The following is a 21,615-nucleotide window of genomic DNA, read 5'->3' on the forward strand; positions in this document are numbered from 1 at the left end:
TCGGGGGAGTTGGGGGGGAACTGGAGGTCCAGCAGACCTCCAGCCCCCATGTCGCAGACTCGGGTGGAAGGGTTGGGGCTCCTGCTCCTGCGGGGAGGGGCTGTATTGGGGGGAACTGGGGACTTGCTAGCATAAAAATGCATGCTGTTTAGGGCTCACCATTCCTCCCCTATGGTCTGCAAAACCCTAATGCCAGCTCCAAGCTGGCGTGGGGTTTGCCGCATACAGTGCGCCAATGTTTGGCACACTGCTCGCTGATCATTGGGTTGGAATATGTACAGCATGCATTTGCATGCTACTTGTGTTTTTATTTTTATTTATTATTATTATTTGTTGCATTTGTATCCCACATTTTTCCACCTATTTGCAGGCTCAATGTGGCTTACATTATGCCGTATTGGCGATCGCCATTTCCGGATAGAGAATTACAAATGCTATTGCATTGAGGCAGGTAAATGGTACAATAGAATACAAAGAGGTATTGCATTGAAGTTCCTGAATGATAGAGTGAATTATAAAATAAGTTAGATAATCAAAAATAGAACGTTTATTTCCGGCATGAGAGATAAAGTGGTAGTGCGTATTGCGTAGCTTTCATTAGTGGCAGCGAAGGTTATCAATCTAATGTAGAGAGTTCGTTTTTGTCTAGTTCGTGTAACGTCTAGTTATCTTTTATTTAGGATTGGTCGTTGTGGTATGCCTTCCTGAAGAGGTTGGTTTTCAATAGTTTTCGGAAGATTGTTAGGTTGTGCCTTGTTTTTATGGCCTTTGGAAGCGCATTCCATATTTGCGCGCTTATGTAGGAGAAGCTGGATGCATATGTGGCTTTATATTTAAGTCCTTTTCAGCTGGGATAGTGAAGGTTCAAGAATGTGCGTGCTGATCTTTTTGTGTTTCTAGCAAGGTAATTAAATTTGCTGATGACACAAAGTTATTCAAAGTTGTTAAATCGCGACAGGATTGTGGAAAAATTACAAGAGGATCTTACGAGACTGGAAGACTGGGCGGCTATATGGCAGATGACGTTTAATGTGAGCAAGTGCAAGGTGATGCATGTGGGAAAAAAGAACCCGAATTATAGCTACGTCATGCAAGGTTCCACGTTAGGAGTTACGGACCAAGAAAGGGATCTGGGTGTCGTCGTCGATAATACGCTGAAACCTTCTGCTCAGTGTGCTGCTGCGGCTAGGAAAGCGAATAGAATGTTGGGTGTTATTAGGAAAGGTATGGAAAACAGGTGTGAGGATGTTATAATGCCGTTGTATCGCTCCATGGTGCGACCGCACCTTGAGTATTGTGTTCAATTCTGGTCGCCGCATCTCAAGAAAGATATAGTAGAATTGGAAAAGGTGCAGCGAAGGGCGACTAAAATGATAGTGGGGATGGGATGACTTCCATATGAAGAAAGATTAAGGAGGCTAGGGCTATTCAGCTTGGAGAAGAGACGGCTGAGGGGAGACATGATAGAGGTATATAAAATAATGAGTGGAGTGGAACAGGTGGATGTGAAGCGTCTGTTCACGCTTTCCAAAAATACTAGGACTAGGGGGCATGCGATGAAACTACAGTGTAGTAAATTTAAAACAAATCAAAGAAAATGTTTCTTCACCCAACGTATAATTAAACTCTGGAATTCGTTGCCGGAGAAAGTGGCGAAGGCGGTTAGCTTAGCAGAGTTTAAAAAGGGGTTGGACGGTTTCCTAAAGGACAAGTCCATAAACCGCTACTAAATGGACTGGGGAAAAATCCACAATTCCAGGAATAACATGTATAGAATGTTTGCACGTTTGGGAAGCTTGCCAGGTGCCCTTGGCCTGGATTGGCCGCTGTCGTGGACAGGATGCTGGGCTCGATGGACCCTTGGTCTTTTCCCAGTGTGGCATTACTTATGTACTTATGTCCTCTACTTGGCTCACTTTTATTACATAGAGCAGTGATTTAACCTATTGTGATGTCATAGTGGCTCATTCCACCAATAAGAGCCAACCTCATTAGTGATGTCACAATGGCTTGATTGTATAGAATGTTTGTACGTTTGGGAAGCTTGCCAGGTGCCCTTGGCCTGGATTGGCCGCTGTCGTGGACAGGATGCTGGGCTCGATGGACCCTTGGTCTTTTCCCAGTGTGGCATTACTTATGTACTAGTTGGCAGGTCTATGAGGTCTGACATATAGGTCGGGGCTTCGCCGTGCACGATTTTGTGGCCCAGGGTGCAAACTTTGAACGCAATTCGTTCTTTTAGTGGGAGAGCCAGTGTAGTTTTTCTCTTAGGGGTTTGGCGCTTTCGTATTTCGCTTTCCCAAATATGAGTCTGGCTGCTTTGTTTTGGGCAGTGTGTAGTTTCTTGATGATTTGCTCTTTGCATCTGGCATGCATGCATTTACATGTTAGTTGCATTCAGTTGCATTGTTTTTCGCGCTCTGGGGCTCCGATCATGGGCCGGTAGCAAACGCAGACGCTAGTATGGCGCTAATAGCCTCTAGTACCTACGTTTGCTTCTGATCATCAGCCCATGAGAGCATCTGAAGGATCCATTTTCAATTGAAGCTGTTGTAATTTAAAAAATAAAAATACCTTGGCAGGAATTGCAGCCTTTGTTAATACACGGCTCCTGCCCTTTGTCACTTTATGATATCCCAGGAAGGTAAGGAAATATATTACCACCGCTTTGTTAAGTGCAGCAGGTCAGCTAGTCGAGTTTGTTCAATGGTGTTGACTTTAGTTTCCCCGGTTGGTTCTTTATAACCAAAGAAGTTCTTGAGGGTGTGGTATCTCCTCCTAATCAATCACCTTTGTCCAGTGTTAAGCTCCCATCCTCACATAACTATTTCCAAACGTCTCTGGCAATAGAAAGAATCAGTTACCTCCTGGTTACTGTTTGCCTGGCTCAGAAGGAAACACAAAGCACCCATCTTTTCCATTTGTAAGGTGATTTTCTGTAAAAAAATAAAAGGGAACTGGACCCACGCAGTTAGCATTGACTGAATACAAAGGGTACTGCACTGCCATCATTGAAAGCTAGCTGCTTTGGCTTTGGGGATCATTATCGTAATCTGTTTGTGTGATGGGTTCCATTTGCTGCCCTTGATTGCTAATACTACTTCAGAACACAAAAGTCAGCTTGTTTATCCACATTCTACATTACATGTACTTGATTCCTGGCTGGCTGTTTTAAGAGTTGGAAAAATAAATAAAAGGGCTTCTTTGGAAAGAAGCAAGAAGGGGGGCGGGGGGGATAGTGGAGTCATCTGGAAGCAGCTATTTTTGCAGGCTTTATCATTGTTACACGTATCCACTCATGCAGTGGCGTTCCTGGCCTGGATGGCACCCGGGGCGGAGCACCGATGTGCCCCCCCCCCCCCCCCGCTAGATGACACCTCCCCCCCTCCGGCGAAATGACACTCCCCTCGGGTGCACGCCACTGGGGGGGGTGCCGCGGCGCGCGCCTACTCCTCCGAGTTCGCTAAACTTCGTTCGTTCGCTGCAGCTCCCTCTGCCCCGGAACAGGAAAGTAACCTGTTCCGGGGCAGAGGGAGCTGCAGCGAACGAATGAAGTTTAGCGAACTCGGAGGAGCAGGCGCGCGCCGCGGCACCCCCCAGCGGCGTGCACCCGAGGCGGACCGCCCCCTCCCTTGGTACGCCACTGCACTCATGCACAAGGTATAATACACTTAATTTAATCTTTTTTTTTGGGGGGGGGGAACCCTGATATGTTAATGGTTGTACTTGGTGCAGAATATGCAGCTAGGGTTTTGGTCTGATTTGCTAAACTTGTTTTTAGGGAAACAAAGCTACACAGCCACAAAGCTATAGATGTGACTATCCGTCATCACTGAGACTTTGAAAACTTACAGCTGAAAAAAATATAAATAAAAACAACTACATTATGTATTATATTAAAAGAAAATGCTCACAGGTGGAAGGGCATTTTCGATATGACATCTAAGTTGGACTTTGGGTGTTTTGCACTAAACGTCTCAGATCCGAATAGGAAATATAGCCATTTTTGAAACAACAAAATGTCTCTTTCCTTTCGAAAATGGCCACATGCTAGATGGTTTTGTGCTCTGTGCGTTTATTTATTTTTTGGTCCTTGCACCCAGCCAAGTGCAAAGTGCACAAAATGAAGCTATTGGGATGCAGGAAGAGCCAACAATCTTAGTAGATTGGCCAAACAGACATCCCAAGAGCAGGGCCGCTGAAAGATGGGGGTCAGGGGGCAAAATTTCCCGGGTCTAGGACTCCAAGGAGGAGCCCGGCACTGGGATCTCTCTCTCGGGTGATCGCATCCCGACAGGAGTAGGAGAGAGAAAACTCCGATGATGTAGCCGGGCCCCCCTTGGAGGCTGGGGAGGACCCAGAGGAGCACTGCTCTTCTGCACAGCTGGCTGCTTTTCTTCTCGGGTGCACATGCTCGGTTTTGAAACCAAGCATGCCTTGAGAGGAAAAGCAGCCGCAGGGGCAGGCAATCAGCAGAAGAGGAGCGCTGGAGGAAGACGTCTTCTGCTGGCAGGGTTTCGGGCAGGGTCGCCAAGAGGGGGGGGGGCAGGGGGGACAAAATTCCTTGGGTCCGGGCCTCCAAGAGGGGCCCGGCGCTGCAGTCCCACCCGCCCTCCGTCATCGACCGTCTGCCACCGGGCCGGGCCCCCTGCATTGAAATCACAGCGCCTCTCACCTCCGTGTGAAAGCGCTGCAGGCAGCAGCAGATCGCCTCCCTTTGGGCCTCCTTCCCTCCCTGTGTCCTGCCCTCATCTGACGTAACTTCCGCCAGGGCGGGACACTGGGAGGGAAGGAGGCCCGAAGGAAAGCGATCTGCTGCCCTGCTGCCTGCAGCGCTTTCACACGGAGGTGAGAGGCGCTGTGATTTCAATGCAGGTGGCCCGGACCGGTGGCGGATGGAGGCGGGGCGGGTGGAGGGGGGAGCGGCAGCGGCGACCTCGTTGGAAGTGGAGGGGGGAGCGGCGGGAGCGGGGCCCTGAGCCTGGCCCAGTCTCTCAGCGGCCCTAGTGTCGGGATCCTCCCCAGCCAACAAGCTATTTCAATTGGGCAGTTGCAACGATTGGGGGGGGGGGGGGCGGCCCTCGCCCAGGCCCGTTTCAATCTCTCGACGGCCTTGCCCAGGAGAGCAATGGGGCACCCTAGGAGGCACTGCTGTGGACTTCATATAAAAGCTCCCAGTTACACATCTCACCGTTACCCCTTTATATTGTATGGTGAACCCTCCAAAACCTAATGTACCCAACTATACACCACTACAATGGCCCTTATGAAGGGAGTCACCTATATGTGGATACAGTTGGTTGTCTGTGAATTTTGGAGGGTTGACACTTTCTCCCACAAGTGTAACAGTTAGAGTGAATTGTGGGCCTGGGTCCCCTTCTCTGCAGTGTACTGCACCCACCACTAGACTACTCCAGGAACTGCTTGCTGCTCTAATGGGTCCTGGCTATAACATCTGAAGCTGTCAGAGGCTGGTAAGTACTACAGTAATACTTCGGTTATCGTCGGTTTTGGTTTTCGTCGATATTTTCCGCGAAAAATTTGTCTCGGATTTCGTCGGCGTGCCCACGTGACCTCACTGCTAATTTTGCGAAAACAAAGGGCGACCCACGCGCTCTCCTGCTCAGTGATTCATATGGAAATAATTGCCTCGGTTTTCGTCGGTTTCGGATTTCACCGATTGTTTTCGGACGGATTATCGACGAAAACCGAGGTATCACTGTATTTTTATTCACATCTTTGGCTGATGGGAGGGCATCAGTGACCACAGATGGAGTAAGGGGGTCATACTTGACTTCCTCCAGTGGTCATCTGATCATTTAGGGCACCTCTTTGTGCCTTATGCATTCTAAAAACAGGTCTGGGTCAAAATATTGACTTTTTGGCCCTAAATGCTTTTGTTTTGTTCCATTATGGCTATAAAACATCCAAGTGTTAGGAACATCCTAAACGCACTCTAATTCCATCCCCAACACACACCCCCCCCCCCCCCCCCCCCCTTATGATTTGGATGCACTGCAGATTTATTTTTAATTTTTATTAATGCTTTTATCCCACAATTTAACAGTTATAGGAGATTACGTTGATGCATGACAATGGTAAGTAGTATGGATTACAATAATTAAGCTGCATAGAACAGTGGTATTACGGAATGATAATGAGTTATTATTAGTTCGCATTGGTTAACCATAGAATTTCTTGAAAAGCTAGGTCATTACCTCTTTTCTGAATTGAAAGTAGTTTGTGATACTTCTTGTGGCCTTGGGAGTTGAGTTCCACCATTTTTTTATGCTGCTTTTAACTCCTAACCCTTGTTCACTTGTTCAGAACCCTTATTTTATCATCCTCACCTTAATGTTCCCTTATCTCTTGTTTGTCTTGTTTGTCTGTCCTAATTAGATTGTAAGCTCTGTCGAGCAGGGACTGTCTCTTCGTGTTCAAGTGTACAGCGCTGCATACGTCTAGTAGCGCTTTAGAAATGACTAGTAAAAAAGGCCCGTTTCTGACACAAATGAAACGGGCGCTAGCAAGGTTTTCCTTGGAGTGTGTATGTTTGGGAGAGTGTATGTGAGAGTGACTGTTTGAGAGTCAGAGTGAAAGTGTGAGTGTGTGAGAGAGAGAGTGAGTCTGGGTGTGAGTGTGTTTGTGAGAGAGTGTGTGTGTGAGAATGAGAGTGTGTGCAAGTGTGTATGTGAGACACAGTGTGAGAGAGAGTGTGTGTATGAGACCAAGCGAGTGTGTGAGTGACTGTGTGGCACATAGAGAGTGAATGTGATACAGTGTGAGACAGAGTGTGTGAGAGTGAGAGTCAGAAAGACATTGTATATGAGAGAGAGAGTGTGAGCCGTGCCCTCCCAATCCATGGCCATCTGTCCCTGCCCCCTCCATTCATCCTTTTCCAGCAATTCCCCTCTCTCCCTGAGCCCTGCCCTCCCAATCCATGGCCATCCATGTTTTTTCTGTCACCTGCCCCCTCCATTCATCCCTATCCAGCATTTCCCCTCTCTGCCTGAGGCCTGGCCTGCAATCCATATCCATCCATGCCCATCTGACCCCTCCATTCATCCCTATCCAGCAATTCCCCTCTCCCTGAGTCCTGCTCTTCCAATCCATGCCCATCCATGCTCCTCTGTCACCTGGCCCCTCCATTTTTCCCTATCCAGCATTTCCCCTCTCTGCCTGAGGCCTGCCCTGCAATCCATATCCATCCATGCCCATCTGTCCCCTCCATTCATCCCTATCCAGCAATTCCCCTCTCCCTGAGTCCTGCCCTTCCAATCCATGCCCATCCATGCTCCTCTGTCACCTGGCCCCTCCATTCATCCCTATCCAGCATTTCCCCTCTCTGCCTGAGGCCTGGCCTGCAATCCATATCCATCCATGCCCATCTGTCCCCTCCATTCATCCCTATCCAGCAATTCCCCTCTCCCTGAGTCCTGCTCTTCCAATCCATGCCCATCCATGCTCCTCTGTCACCTGGCCCCTCCATTTTTCCCTATCCAGCATTTCCCCTCTCTGCCTGAGGCCTGCCCTGCAATCCATATCCATCCATGCCCATCTGTCCCCTCCATTCATCCCTATCCAGCAATTCCCCTCTCCCTGAGTCCTGCCCTTCCAATCCATGCCCATCCATGCTCCTCTGTCACCTGGCCCCTCCATTTTTCTCTATCCAGCATTTTCCCTCTCTGCCTGAGGCCTGCCCTGCAATCCATATCCATCCATGCCCATCTGTCCCCTCTATTCATCCCTATCCAGCAATTTCCCTCTCTCCCTTAGTCCTGCCCTCCCAATCCATGCCCATCCATGCTCCTCTGTCCCCTTGCCCTTTCATTCATCCATTTCCAGTAATTCCCCTCTCTCCCTGAGCCCTGCCCTCCCATTCCATGCCCATCCATGCTCCTCTGTCCCCTGCCGCCTCCATTCATCCTTTTCCAGCAAGTCCCCTCTCTCCCTTCCATGACCCTCCCCCCCCCCTCGCATCCATGCTCCTCTCTCTCCCATGTCCCAGCCTGGCCCGCCCTCTTCTCCCCCCCCCTTCGCATCCATGTCCCCCCCTTCGCATCCATGCATCCCCCCCCCCCCCCCTTCGCATCCATGCATCCCTTTTTTTTTTCTTCTTCGTTTTAACTTTATCTCCGTGGCGGTTCGTGCAGCGAAACGTCAGGGAAGGAGGCGGCGCTCCCGACGTCTTGCTTTCCCTTCGCTGTCTCCCGCCTTCTTTTGAAGGCGGAACACAGCGAAGGGAAGGCTAGACATCGGGAGCGCCGCCTCCTTCCCTGACGCTTCGCTTCCGGATTTGTTTGGTTTGAGGCGAGGGCGGGGCAAAGACGGCTGGCTGGCTTGAAGGCTTCACACCACGAATCCGCGAACCCTTCAGCCTGGGAGTGACGTCAGATGGCTTCATGGCTTCAAGGCTTCAAGGCTTCAGGCTTCAGGCTTCAAGGCTTCAGGCTTCAAGGCTTCACAGAATATTGTCCTCAGAACGTTGAGGGTGCGTTTTATTATATTAGATAAGTAGTAGTAGTCTTTAGGATTCCGGAATCTTGCTATTCTTTGGGTTCCGGATTGTTGCTACTCTTTGGGATTCCACACAGAATCTTGCTCCTCTTTGGGATTCTGGAATCTTGCTACCCTTTGTCCTTATCCCTTATTTGTCCTGTTTGTCTGTCCTAATTAGATTGTAAGCTCTGTCGAGCAGGGACTGTCTCTTCATGTTCAAGTGTACAGCGCTGCGTACGTCTAGTAGCGCTATAGAAATGATAAGTAGTAGTACAGCCCAGGTAGCTAAATCCTGCAGTGTAGATGGATTTGTAGATTATGTTTTTGCAGATGAATTGCATAGAGATAAACACCTGCAGTGGGAAACCCAGTTCCCCAGGATCAAAGTCCAGTGCACTAACCACTAGGCTACTCCTCCACTCCATATTGCTATTATTACTGATACATATTACAGTAAAATTGATCCTTATGCATTGGAAAGATTTCTCTAAAGTGGAATATATAAACTGGTGGAACTATTTATGTTTAATTGCCAAATTTGAATGCCTAGCGGCGAAGAAGAACAGAAGTTTAAAGTCTTATGAAAAAATATGGACACCTGCAATAGAACTAATTTCTCACTAATGTGATTTAAATTTTGAAGAGGTTATCTGCACATTATACTCAAATATGACTATGGTAGATACTCGTGTGCCATTATTACATTTTATTTTATTATACATTATATTTATTTGTTGCATTTGTATCCCACATTTTCCCACCTATTATATAATTTCTGCTGTTAAGTAACTGATATTTTACTTAAGCATATACATATATACATATGTCATATAATATTTTACATATCGTAATACATAAAACTCAACTAAAACATTTTTTGAACAAAAAAAAAAAAGAATATTTCAATGGATATTCATGAATTATTCATGAGCAACCGAGACCAACGGCTTAACTTTGAGAAAATAGAACCAGAAATACAACTGAGCAGAATTTCTGCTCCTTGCTTTACTTTTTAGCTCAGTATGTACCTTCTAAAAGCCTTTTTATCATTGTTTTTGGGTGCTTTTTTTTATTTGTTTGCTTGTGGCAAGAAGCCTAGTTCTATCAGAGTGTGATTCGGGCTTTTTCTCAGCTTGCCCTACCCATCTGCTCACTAGAACAAGTAATTTTACTATTTAAGTGCACTTCGGAGAGACAAAAGGGTTTTCACCCATGGAGCTCATTTCCTACACGTATCAATTTTCCCCAATAAAGATTTCTTCCTACCTTCTTGGTTCCTTTCCCCCTCCTTTCCTAAACAAATGGACAATTCTATAACCTAAGACAGGCTTATTTCTTTTAAGTCAGGGCTACTTGGGATTCAAATGAGCTGAAGGAGAGCCACCAGACACTTTCCCATGCAGGGCCAGGACACATATGGCCACAACATCCATTACTTTGAACTTTTCAATCGGGGGGGGGGGGGGGGGGGCATCAAGGAGGTGGGTGTTTCCAAATGTATTTTCTTTGTCCATTGAGAAAAGCCTTATCTTTCAAGTGTGCAGCTCTTCCTCCCATCCACTTCCCCGTTTCTAACCTAAGCTTGGATAGAGAATCAGAGAGTAGTGGGAGAAACATAGAATGACAATTAGGACCGCCATTGGCCCCCCTAGGCTTTGCTTTGAACACTGACCTAGTAGCTCACATTTACACAAGTGTTACATACTTGAATGTTTACAATACTGGCATTTATGTTTGTTTATGCATGTAAATGCTAGTTTAGGGTCTAAGCGCTATTCTTCAAAAACCCACTTATCTTTCATAGGGGCTGTTAATCGAAAGGTTGGTGGTTCGTGCCCACCCAGGGAGAGTAGCTCTTTTGGAGTGGAGGAGTGGCTTAGTGGTTAGAGCACCAGTCTTGCAATCCAGAGGTGGGCAGTTCAAATCCCACTGCTTCTTGTGATCTTGGGCGAGTCACTTAACCCTCCATTGCCTCAGGTACAAACTTAGATTGTGAGCCCTCCTGGGACAGAGAAATATCCAGAGTACCCGAATGTAACTCACCTTGAGCTACTACTGAAAAAGCTGTGAGCAAAATCTAAATAAATGAATAAAGATTCTAGAATTCTAAAGAATAACAAGATTCCATGCAGAATTTCAAAGTGTAGCAACATTCCATGTAGAACCCCAAAGAGTAACAAGATTCTTTGGGGTGGAGGAGTGGCCTAGTGGTTAGAGCACCAGTCTTGACATACAGAAGTACCTGGTACAAATCCCACTGCTGCTCCTTGTGATCTTGGGCAAGACACTTAACCCTCCATTGCCTCAGGTACAAACTTAGATTGTGAGCCCTCCTGGGACAGAGAAATAGCCAGAGTACCTGAATGTAACTCACCTTGAGCTACTACTGAAAAAGGTGTGAGCAAAATCTAAATTAATAATAATAAATAGAGCATATTTGCAAGGGGGTCAGTGGCATAGGCAGGAAAATTTTACAGAGGTTCTGTCTCCCCTCTCTCCTGTCCCCTGCACCACCCACCATTTCTAGTACCACCCTCAGGCGTGTTGAAAATGAACCTGCAGGTGTCTACACCAGCAGTGGCCATTTTTAGCGCACCTTAGGAAAAGGACCCCTCAGTGCTGAATATTAATTAGTTCCTTATATTTCACTTCTTCCTGATCCCCCACTGAATTCGCCCCATCACTTCCTATACAATGTTTTTTATGATGCATTCTTTAAATGTCACTCTGATTTATTTCTTTTCTGTTTTGTTTATATTGTAAGCCACATTGAACCTGCGTTCCACTTGGGCTAATGTGGGATAGAAACGGCATAACTAAATAAATAAATAAAATGGAATTTTGCCATTTATACACAAATGTGTGAGCACAGTCTCGATTATCCACCAACCATCCGACAGATCCGACAGACCCCCCTGGTGACATCATCGCATTTATTTCTATAAACATTCTTTGTTTTACACAAGCCCATGTACAGTAATTATGTTTTGTTTTTGTTACATTTGTACCCTGCGCTTTCCCACTCATGGCAGGCTCAATGCGGCTTACATGGGGCAATGGAGGGTTAAGTGACTTGCCCAGAGTCACAAGGAAGCTGCCTGTGTCTGAAGTGGGAATCGAACTCAGTTCCTCAGGACCAGAGTCCACCACCCTAACCACTAGGCCACTCCTCCACTGTTGCTACTATTTGAGATTCTACATGGAATGTTGCTATTCCACTAGCAACATTCCATGTAGAAGTTGGCCCTTGCAGATCACCAATGTGGCCGCGCAGGCTTCTACATGGAATGTTGCTAGTGGAATAGCATGTTGCTAGTGGAATAGCAACATTCCATGTAGAATCTCCAATAGTATCTATTTTATTTTTGTTACATTTGTACCCTGCGCTTTCCCACTCATGGAAGGCTCAATGTGGCTTACATGGGGCAATGGAGGGTTAAGTGACTTGCCCAGAGTCACAAGGAGCTGCCTGTACCTGAAGGGGGAATCGAACTCAGTTCCTCAGTTCCCCAGGACCAAAGTCCGCCACCCTAACCACTAGGCCACTCCTCCAGGGCATGCTGCAGAATGTTCTATAGTGTTGCTAATAAACAGTTTTTGAAAATCGGGTACTCTATCTCTTTGTTTATACAGTGTTTTCTGTATTGTCTGACCTTTCACTTCTCCGACAACAGGTCAGTCCCATTTGCGTTGGATAATGGCGATGTACTATTATCAGCAGGGCTTTTTTTTTTGAGGGGGTACTTGGGGGTACTGAGTACCGGCACCTTTTCCATTGTCTGCTAAAACTGACCCATGATCCCCAAGTTTTAATGATAGAGCCTGGCTATTGTGGCGTGGGTCCCTCAGTGATCACCCCACCCCTGAAGGGTGGCTTGGCATTTGAATACCGGCACCTCTTTTGCTGGAAAAAAACGCACTGATTATCAATGACTTCTGCCATGTGGACATGCAGACAGCCTCCCTTCCTTTCTATAGTGCCAACAACCAAAATTCGGAAGAAACCCCTCTTTCCTGTTCTGGGTTATCGTGTCCTTTTTAACACTACGCACTCTTACAAGAGTATTTTAGCTTGGTCAACTTTTGACTCGGCAAAAGCAAAGTGTCTCTTTAACCCTATTTTTTTCTTGTCTCTTGTATTCAAGTGATGACATGTGCTTCATGAGAGCAATTTTCAAAAGAATTTTGCTTGAGTAAATAAGTAGTTACCCTGGTAAACTCCCCAGAGCAGCCTGTTTCATAAGGTCTACGTGTCGCCAACCCCCTCAGGCATCTGACAGTTCTGGACATGTCTGAGAGCTACAGTTGTGAAGGCCCTCGATCCTGAGGAGCTGAGGAAGACAAGCACCAAGGCTCTACGCCAATGGAAATTTTATATGAGAACAGCGTCTGTCTGTCTCTCTCTCTCTCTCTTTCTCTTTAAGCACTCCTCTTTCACTAGAATGATGTAAGGTCCAGCCCACGTTTTTGGCAAAATAAATAATCAGGCTGATATTCAAATGACGTTATGAGTTGGCAGCTGAATGGCCAATGAATAAATTCCCTTATCCATGGATTTTCAAAAAATATATAGATAATATTGAACAGTTTAAATTGCAAAATAGCCAGGGATGGGACTTGATATATCACATTAGCTTAGATACAATCAAAGTGATCTGCCACACAATGAAACTTATACCAGAACTGGACAAAACTTAACTCTTTCTCCTTAACTATCTAATTTACTCTGTCACTCATGGACTTTTAACGCAATACCACTCTGCGTTTATCATACTGGAATTGGCGATCGCCATTACGGTACTATGTAAGCTACATTGAGCCTGCAAATAGGTGGGAAAATGTTACAAATGCAACAAATTTATGTATTATATACGGGTACTATTTTTGTTCCTGGTGTAATGGAGGGCTAAGTGACTTGCCCAGAGTCACAAGGAGCTATGATGAGAATTGAACCCAGTTCCCCAGGTTCTGAGGCCATTGCACTAACCACTAAGCTATTCCTCCACTTATAGATACTGGGTATGGTATAAGTAAGCAGCAGGGCCGCCGAGAGGGGGGGCAGGGGGGACAGGGGGGACAAAATTCCCTGGGCCTCCAAGGGGGGCCCGGCACCGCGGTCCCCTCCACTCGCCCCCACTCCATCCACCACCGGGCCGGGCCCCCCCTGAATTCAAATCATAGCGCCTCACCTCGACCTCGTTCCGTGTGAAAGAAGCGCAGCAGCGGCAGTCTGCAGATCGCCTCCCTTCGGGCCTTCCCTCCCTGTGTCCCGATCTCGTCTGACGTAACTTGCGCGAGTGTGGGACACAGGGAAGGAAGGCCCGAAGGGAGGCGATCTGCAGACTGCCGCTGCTGTGCTTCTTTCACACGGAACGAGGTCGAGGTGAGGTGCTATGATTTGATTTCAGGGGGGGGGCCACGATGAACTCGGGGGGGCGGCGATGACAACCTCGGGGTGGGGGGTCAGCGGCCTTGCCCCGGGCCCGGCCCAGTCTCTCGGCAGCCCTGGTAAGCAGAAGAGGCTGGTTGCTGATATATATTTTTTTTTGTTACATTTGTACCCCGCGCTTTCCCACTCATGGCAGGCTCAAAGCGGCAGGCAATGAAGGGTTAAGTGACTTGCCCAGAGTCACAAGGAGCTGCCTGTGCTGGGAATCAAACTCAGTTCCTCAGTTCCCCAGGACCAAAGTCCACCACCCTAACCACTAGGCCACTCCTATTTCTGGGCAGTGTCACACAGGGCTCTTTTTACTAAGGTGCACTGAAAAATGGCCTGAGCTGTTGTAGGCGCATGTATTGTACGCATGCAGGTCCATTTTTCAGCACGCCTGCAAATAGGCCTCTTTGGCCAAAAAGGGACGTGCGGCACCGGGGGGGGGGGGGGTGTTGTGCTGCACCCTGGGGGGACGGATGCCGCTGCACCTGGGGGGGGGGGGGGGTGCGCAGCAGCGATCCTCCCCGGGTGACAGCCGACTAAGGATCGCCGCTGCCCCTACTCTGTTCCCCAACCTCCTGGTTTCAACCAACTTTCATTTCCTGTTTTCAATCCCTTCCCTGGCTCCCTGATCCAACCTTCCCAATCCCCCACTTTATCTCAACTGCCCAACCACTTCCAGATTCCCCCCCTCCGCCCCCCCCCCCCCCCCGGAAGTGATCCCTGGTGTCTAGTGAGACATAGCTGAAGGAATCCCTTTTCTGCCCCTTTCCTATTGGCTACTGCTAGGGGTCATCCTTCCATATAAGGGTGGTTAAGAAACAGAGGGACCCTTTTACAAAGGCGCCTAGGCACCTACGTGCATCCAACGCCGGTCCAATGCACGTGAAATTGGCACTACCACCCGGCTACTGTGTGCCCCGGGTGGTAATTCTATTTTTACGCATGTCCAAAACACATGGTAGAAAATATTTTCCATTTTGTACCGTGTGGCACTTACCCGGCGGTAATCGGCAGTTTATGCGCACTGACTCTTACTGCCCAGGTAGCATGTGAGACCTTACTGCTAAGTCAGTGGGTGGCAGTAAGGTCTCAGCCTGAAAATGGACACGCGCTGGTTTTAATTTTGCCGCACGTCCATTTTGAGGCGCAAAAATAATGGAAAGTGGACCTGCGTGCGGCCAAAACATGTGCCTGCACCAGCGCCCTAGTAAAAGGGCCACAGAATGGGGATCAGAAAGGGAGGGAATCAGATCAGGGAACAAAGATGAATTAGAAAGGAGGGAATCGGAGAAATTGGTGAAATGCAGTGGTGGGGGGGAGACAGGGATAATTGACTAGACCCAGTCTACTGGCCCATGAGGCCCCCAAAACACCTCAGTGGTGGTGCCTCACTCCCCTATCTCCCTCCTCTGATTGTCACCCTGCATCTGTCCCTCTCTTTCTCTGAACCCCACCCCACCCCCACCCCCAATCTACCTCAGAGCCATCACTGGATGCGATTCCTATAGGCAACCTGCCCCAGACCTGCAGGCTTCCCTCTACTGCATGCCCGCCAGGGAAGAAACAGGAAGTGACATCATTGAGGGTGGGATACAGTAGAAGGAAGCCTGCAGGTTGCCTATAGGAATTGTCTCCAGTGATGGCTCTGAGGTAGACTGGGGAGCAGGGACTTTCAGAGACAGAAGGGCAGATGCTGGGTCTTGGGGAGGGGCAGATGCTGAAACTGGGGCAAAAGAGCGGGAGAAATATGAAGACATGTGACCTAGGGGCAGAGGGGAGAGAAGGAGAGATGGATGCAGGAGCGGAGGGGAAGGTTACAAAAACTGCATTGTAGATAGATAGATAGATAGATAGATAGATAGATAGATAGATAGATAGATAGGAGTGGAGGTGGGGTTAACTCTGGGACCACCCAATATGTCAGTCCACAATGGCCCCTAAATGTCCTCCACACATATGTCTAGCCAGCATTGTCCTGCTGCTGTATAGACATACTACTACTACTACTGCTTAACATTTCTAGAGCGCTACTAGGGTTACGCAGCGCTGTACAGTTTAACAAAGAAGGACAGTCCCTGCTCAAAGAGCTTACAATCTAAAGGACGAAATGTCAAGTTGTGGCAGTCTAGATTTCCTGAGTAGAGGTATGGTGGTTAGGTGCCGAAGGCGACGTTGAAGAGGTGGGCTTTGAGCAAGGATTTGAAGATGGGTAGGGAGGGGGCCTGGCTTATGGGCTCAGGGAGTTTGTTCTAAGCATGGGGTGAGGCGAGGCAGAAAGGACGGAGCCTGGAGTTGGCGGTGGAGGAGAAGGGTACTGAAAGGAGGGATTTGTCTTGAGAGCGGAGGTTACGGGTAGAGACGTAAGGGGAGATGAGGGTAGAGAGGTAGGGAGGGGCTGCAGATCGAGTGCATTTGTATGTTAGGAGGAGAAGCTTGAACTGTATGTGGTACCTGATCGGAAGCCAGTGAAGTGATTTGAGGAGAGGGGTGATGTGAGCATATCGGTCCAGGCAGAAGATAAGACGCGCAGCAGAGTTCTGAACGGACTGAAGGGGGGATAGATGGCTAAGTGGGAGGCCAGTGAGGAGTAGGTTGCAGTAATCGAGGCGAGAGGTAATGAGAGAGTGGATGAGAGTTCGGGTGGTGTGCTCAGAGAGGAAAGGGCGACTGAATAGTGCCACTGTTCTCTCCTCTCCCTCTTTTTGGCCACCCCTCCCCCTCTACTGACCTGTGTATTATTTCCTTCCTTTTATGTACTGTCAGTTCATATGGCGTTATGTTCTTCCCTTTTTTTTCAGTCTTGTAAACTGCTTTGATAGGTTCTGAAAGCAGCATATTAAGTGCCGAAATAAATGCAAACAAGCATTTGACATCACAACACGCTATGGAGTCCTTTTGCAATGCCGCGCTAAAAAGTGGCCGGTGGAATTCCTGTGCAGTGCGGTCACTTTTAAGGCGACAGTAAAATGGCCGCGTTCGTTTTCTTTTGTAATGGCCACGCCCTAATTTCCCCATTAGCGCACGGCCATTACCGCCGGGATCCCTTACCGCCACCACCTACTTAGGAGGCGATAAGGGGTCCTGTGCTACTCCCACACTAATCAGGTACCACGCGCTAATGTGTCCATGCTACTTGATTAGCACAAGCAGGCCTACTCTCCGCCCCCAGATACGCCTCCCACGCTGGAAAATAAAAAAATGTTTCCAATATAAGTACATAAGTATTGCCACATGGGGAAAAGACCAAGGGTCCATCGAGCCCAGCATCCTGTCCACGACAACGGCCAATCCAGGCCAAGGGCACCTGGCGAGCTTCGCAAACGTACAAACATTCTATACATGTTATTCCTGGAATTGTGGATTTTTCCCCAGTCCATTTAGTAGCGGTTTATGGACTTGTCCTTTAGGAAACCGTCCAACCCCTTTTTAAACTCTGCTAAGCTAACCGCCTTCACCACGTTCTCCGGGAACGAATTCCAGAATTTAATTACGCGTTGGGTGAAGAAAAATTTTCTCCGATTTGTTTTAAATTTACTAAAGTGTAGTTTCATCGCATGCCCCCTAGTCCTAGTATTTTTGGAAAGCGTGAACAGACGCTTCACATCCACCTGTTCCACTCCACCCATTATTTTATATACCTCTATCATGTCTCCCCTCAGCCGTCTATTCTCCAAGCTGAAAAGCTCTGGCCTCCTTAGTCTTTCTTCATAGGGAAGTCGTCCCATCCCCGCTATCGTTTTAGTCGCTCTTTGCTGCACCTTTTCCAATTCTATGCAGAACACTACCGCAAGATGCCTCAGCAAGTCCCGTGGTAGTGCTTTTTTAGCACACGGTAGGCCCGTGGTCGGCCTATAGCACCTTTATAAAAGGGCCCCTACATGAAGTCCATCTTTTGGTCCAGTTTCTGAGGCTACTACACATTTATAGTACACAGGCACTCGAGAAATTTGTGCAAATTACTCCTTGAGAAGCAAAAGAAAGGAAAATTATACCTTATTTATTTATTTATTTATTTATTTATTACATTTATACCCCACATTTTCCCACCTGTTTGCAGGCTCAATGTGGCTTACAAGTACCGTAAAGGCATTTGCCGTTACGGTTGATAACAAATACAAAATTGTGTTGTGGTCAAATGAGGTAGGTGTGAGTCAGGCGTCATTGGGTCAAGGGGAATGGTGGTGGTAAGGTGTCCAGTGCGATCCTTAATTATGTTGTGTTGCTGGGTGTGGGGGGGGGGTTAAGTTGGATTGGAGGGATAGGCTTTTTTGAAGAGGTGAGTTTTTAATGATTTCCTGAAGTTTAGGTGGTCATGTATTGTTCTCACAGCATTAGAGAGTCCGTTCCATAGTTGTGCGCTCAAGTAGGAGAAGCTAGATGCATATGTTGTTTTGTATTTTAACCCTTTACAGTTGGGGTAATGTAGGTTTAGGTATGATGGCGCTGATTTTGATTTATTTCTAGTTGGTAGATCTATGAGATCTGTCCTGTATCCTGGGACTACGCCGTAGATGATTTTAAGGACCAAAGTGCAGATTTTGAAGATGATTCGTTCTTTGATTGGGAGCCAGTGCAGCTTTTCTCGGAGGGGTTTGGCGCTGTCGAATCGTGTTTTACCAAATATCAATCTGGCTGCTGCGTTTTGGGCGGTTTGGAGGTTTTTTTTGTGAGTTGTTCTTTGCATCCCGCGTAGATTCCGCTGCCGTAATCTGCATGGCTTAGGACCATTGATTGTATTAGTTTACTGAAGGTGTCCCTCGGGAACAATATTCATCTCAATATACTTTTTGATAAACGTTTCAAGGCAGGACCGTCAAATGTTTGCCAGGCATTGTAAATTTCTCACATTTATAATTTTACTTTTTTTTTTTTTTTTCTAAAAGACAGAATTACAAATGAACTCTGCCAAGTTGTTAGGGAATCAGACTGATGGGAAACGCTGCTAGAATTCATCTCTAACAACTATGCCCCTGTATAAGTCGTTGGTGAGGCCCCACCTAGAGTATTGTGTTCAGTTTTGGAGGCCGTACCTTGCGAAGGATGTAAAAAGAATTGAAGTGGTGCAAAGAAAAGCTACGAGAATGGTATGGGATTTTGTGTTACAAGACGTATGAGGAGAGACTTGCTGAACTAAACATGTATACTCTGGAGGAAAGGAGAAACAGGGGTGATATGATACAGATGCTCAAATATTTGAAAAGTATTGATCCGCAAACGAACCTTTTCCGGAGGTGCGAAGGCGGTAGAACGAGAGGACATGAAATGAGATTGAAGGCGGGCAGACTCAAGAAAAATGTCAGGAAGTATTTTTTCACGGAGAGAGTAGCGGATGCTTGGAATGCCCTCCCGCGGGAGGTGGTGGAAATGAAAACGGTAACAGAATTCAAACACGCGCGGGATAAACATAAAGGAATCCTGTTCAGAAGGAATGGATCCTAAGGAGCTTAGCCGAGATTGGGTGGCAGAGCTGGTGGCGGGAGGCGGGATAGTGCTGGGCAGACTTATATGGTCTGTGCCAGAGCCGGTGGTGGGAGGCGGGGCTGGTGGTTGGGAGGCGGGGATAGTGCTGGGCAGACTTACACGGTCTGTGCCCTGAAAAGGACAGGTACAAATCAAGGTAAGGTATACACAAAAAGTAGCACATATGAGTTTATCTTGTAGGGCAGACTGGATGGACCATGCAGGTCTTTTTCTGCCGTCATTTACTATGTTACTATGGCTACCACCAGTGCATTGAGGAAGGGGTTCTCAGCTCTGTTCTTGGAGGGCCACAGACAGGTCTGGTTGTCAGAGTAAGCAAACTCTAGAAATGAACCCAGTTCTCCTGGACCAAAGCTACGCAAATGTATCTGATAAATATTCATGGCGTACACACTGAAGAATATTCCTGTTTGTGGCTTTCAAAGACTGGAGCTGAGAACACTTGAGTATGTTAAGCACATGCAAAATCGCTTTCCCAAAAAACGTTAACATCACTCACAACATGAAGCTTCCAATACTTGCTTGTCCAAACAGGTAGAAGAGGTGCCTTTAAGTCATTTTACCTTAACAGTACACGTGTTCAAGCAGATTTTGTATTCATTTGAATTTTGTGAGGCAAAAATTATATTCTCAGAACTAATTTTATTTAAAAGAATTCTGTGCAACATGAGTGAGGCTCTATGAATACGCCATTAGAAATAATATTGCGGGGTGTGTAACCCCCAATTATTCTGAATAGGCAACTGAAGGAATTAATGTCAGCAACAGGCTGGCTGGAAAAGCTAAAATAGGTCAGTCTGATGAGCCAGGTAGGAGAAGCCTTTAAAAACTGGTCTGACAGGAAGCTGAGGGAAAAGCTGTGAGCAAAAGGCTGAAGGATCTGGGGTGGAAGGCAAGGCCAGGAGAAACGCTGATTTATGATAACAGTGGTGGTCATTCCACCCTTCTTCTGGGCAGTGTCGTATCAAGGCCGGGCAGTGGGTGCAGTCCACCCTGGGTGCAGGCAGCAAGGGGGTACACTGAGCAGTTGTGTGGCTTTCGGCTCTGCTGGTCTCCTACCCCACAACAGCAAGTTGACGTCAGAGGGGGCAGGGGGTCGGCAGTGGTAACAGCTATGGAGTGGAGGAGTGGCCTAGTGGTTAGAGCACCGGTCTTGCAATCCAGAGGTGGCCGGTTCAAATCCCACTGCTGCTCCTTGTGATCTGTGGCAAGTCACTTAACCCCCTGTTGCCTCAGGTACAAACTTAGATTGTGACCCCTCCTGGGACAGAGAAATATCCAGTGTACCTGAATGGAACTCACCTTGAGCTACTACTGAAAAAGGTGTGAGAGAGCAAAATCTAAATAAATATTTGAGATTCTACATGGAATGTTAATGTTGCTATTCCACTGCCAACATTCCATGAAGCAGCCTGCCCTTGCAGATCAGCAACCCGCGCAGGCTTCTGTTTCTGTGAGTCTGACAGACTCACAGAAACAGAAGCCTGCGCGTCCGCAAGGGCAGGCTTCTACATGGAATGTTGGCAGTGGAGGAGTAGCCTAGTGGTTAGTGCAGTGGAACATGGAATGTTGCTACTATTGGAGATTCTACATGGAATGTTGCTAGTGGAGGAGTGGCCTAGTGGTTAGAGCACAGGTCTTGCAATCCAGAGGTGGCCGGTTCAAATCCCGCTGCTGCTCCTTGTGATCTGTGGCAAGTCACTTAACCCCCTGTTGCCTCAGGTACAAACTTAGATTGTGACCCCTCCTGGGACAGAGAAATATCCAGTGTACCTGAATGGAACTCACCTTGAGCTACTACTGAAAAAGGTGTGAGCAAAATCTAAATAATAAATAAATGCGACTGCTCAGTGTGCCATCTTGTTTGGAGGCGGGAGGCGGGAGGGGGGTATGACATGCCTCAAGGAGGAGATTACTACATCCCAGATGGCAACCAAGCTAGGTATACAGCTGCTTCTGGGTACTCTCAGATATAGAGGACTTATAGTGATCCAGGGACCCACTCTGCTGAGTTACCTGGAAAACCTAATATGGATTTTCTGGTGGGGGAAAGGGATCACCACTACTACTTATCATTTCTATAGTGTTCCTAGACGTACGCAGCGCTGTACACTTGAACATGAAGAGACAGTCCCTGCTCGACAGAGCTTACAATCTAATTGGGACAGACAAACAGGACAAATAAGGGATAAGGACAA

This window comes from Microcaecilia unicolor, chromosome 3 (genome assembly GCF_901765095.1).
Source record: "Microcaecilia unicolor chromosome 3, aMicUni1.1, whole genome shotgun sequence".
In the NCBI taxonomy this organism is placed as follows: Eukaryota; Metazoa; Chordata; class Amphibia; order Gymnophiona; family Siphonopidae; genus Microcaecilia; species Microcaecilia unicolor.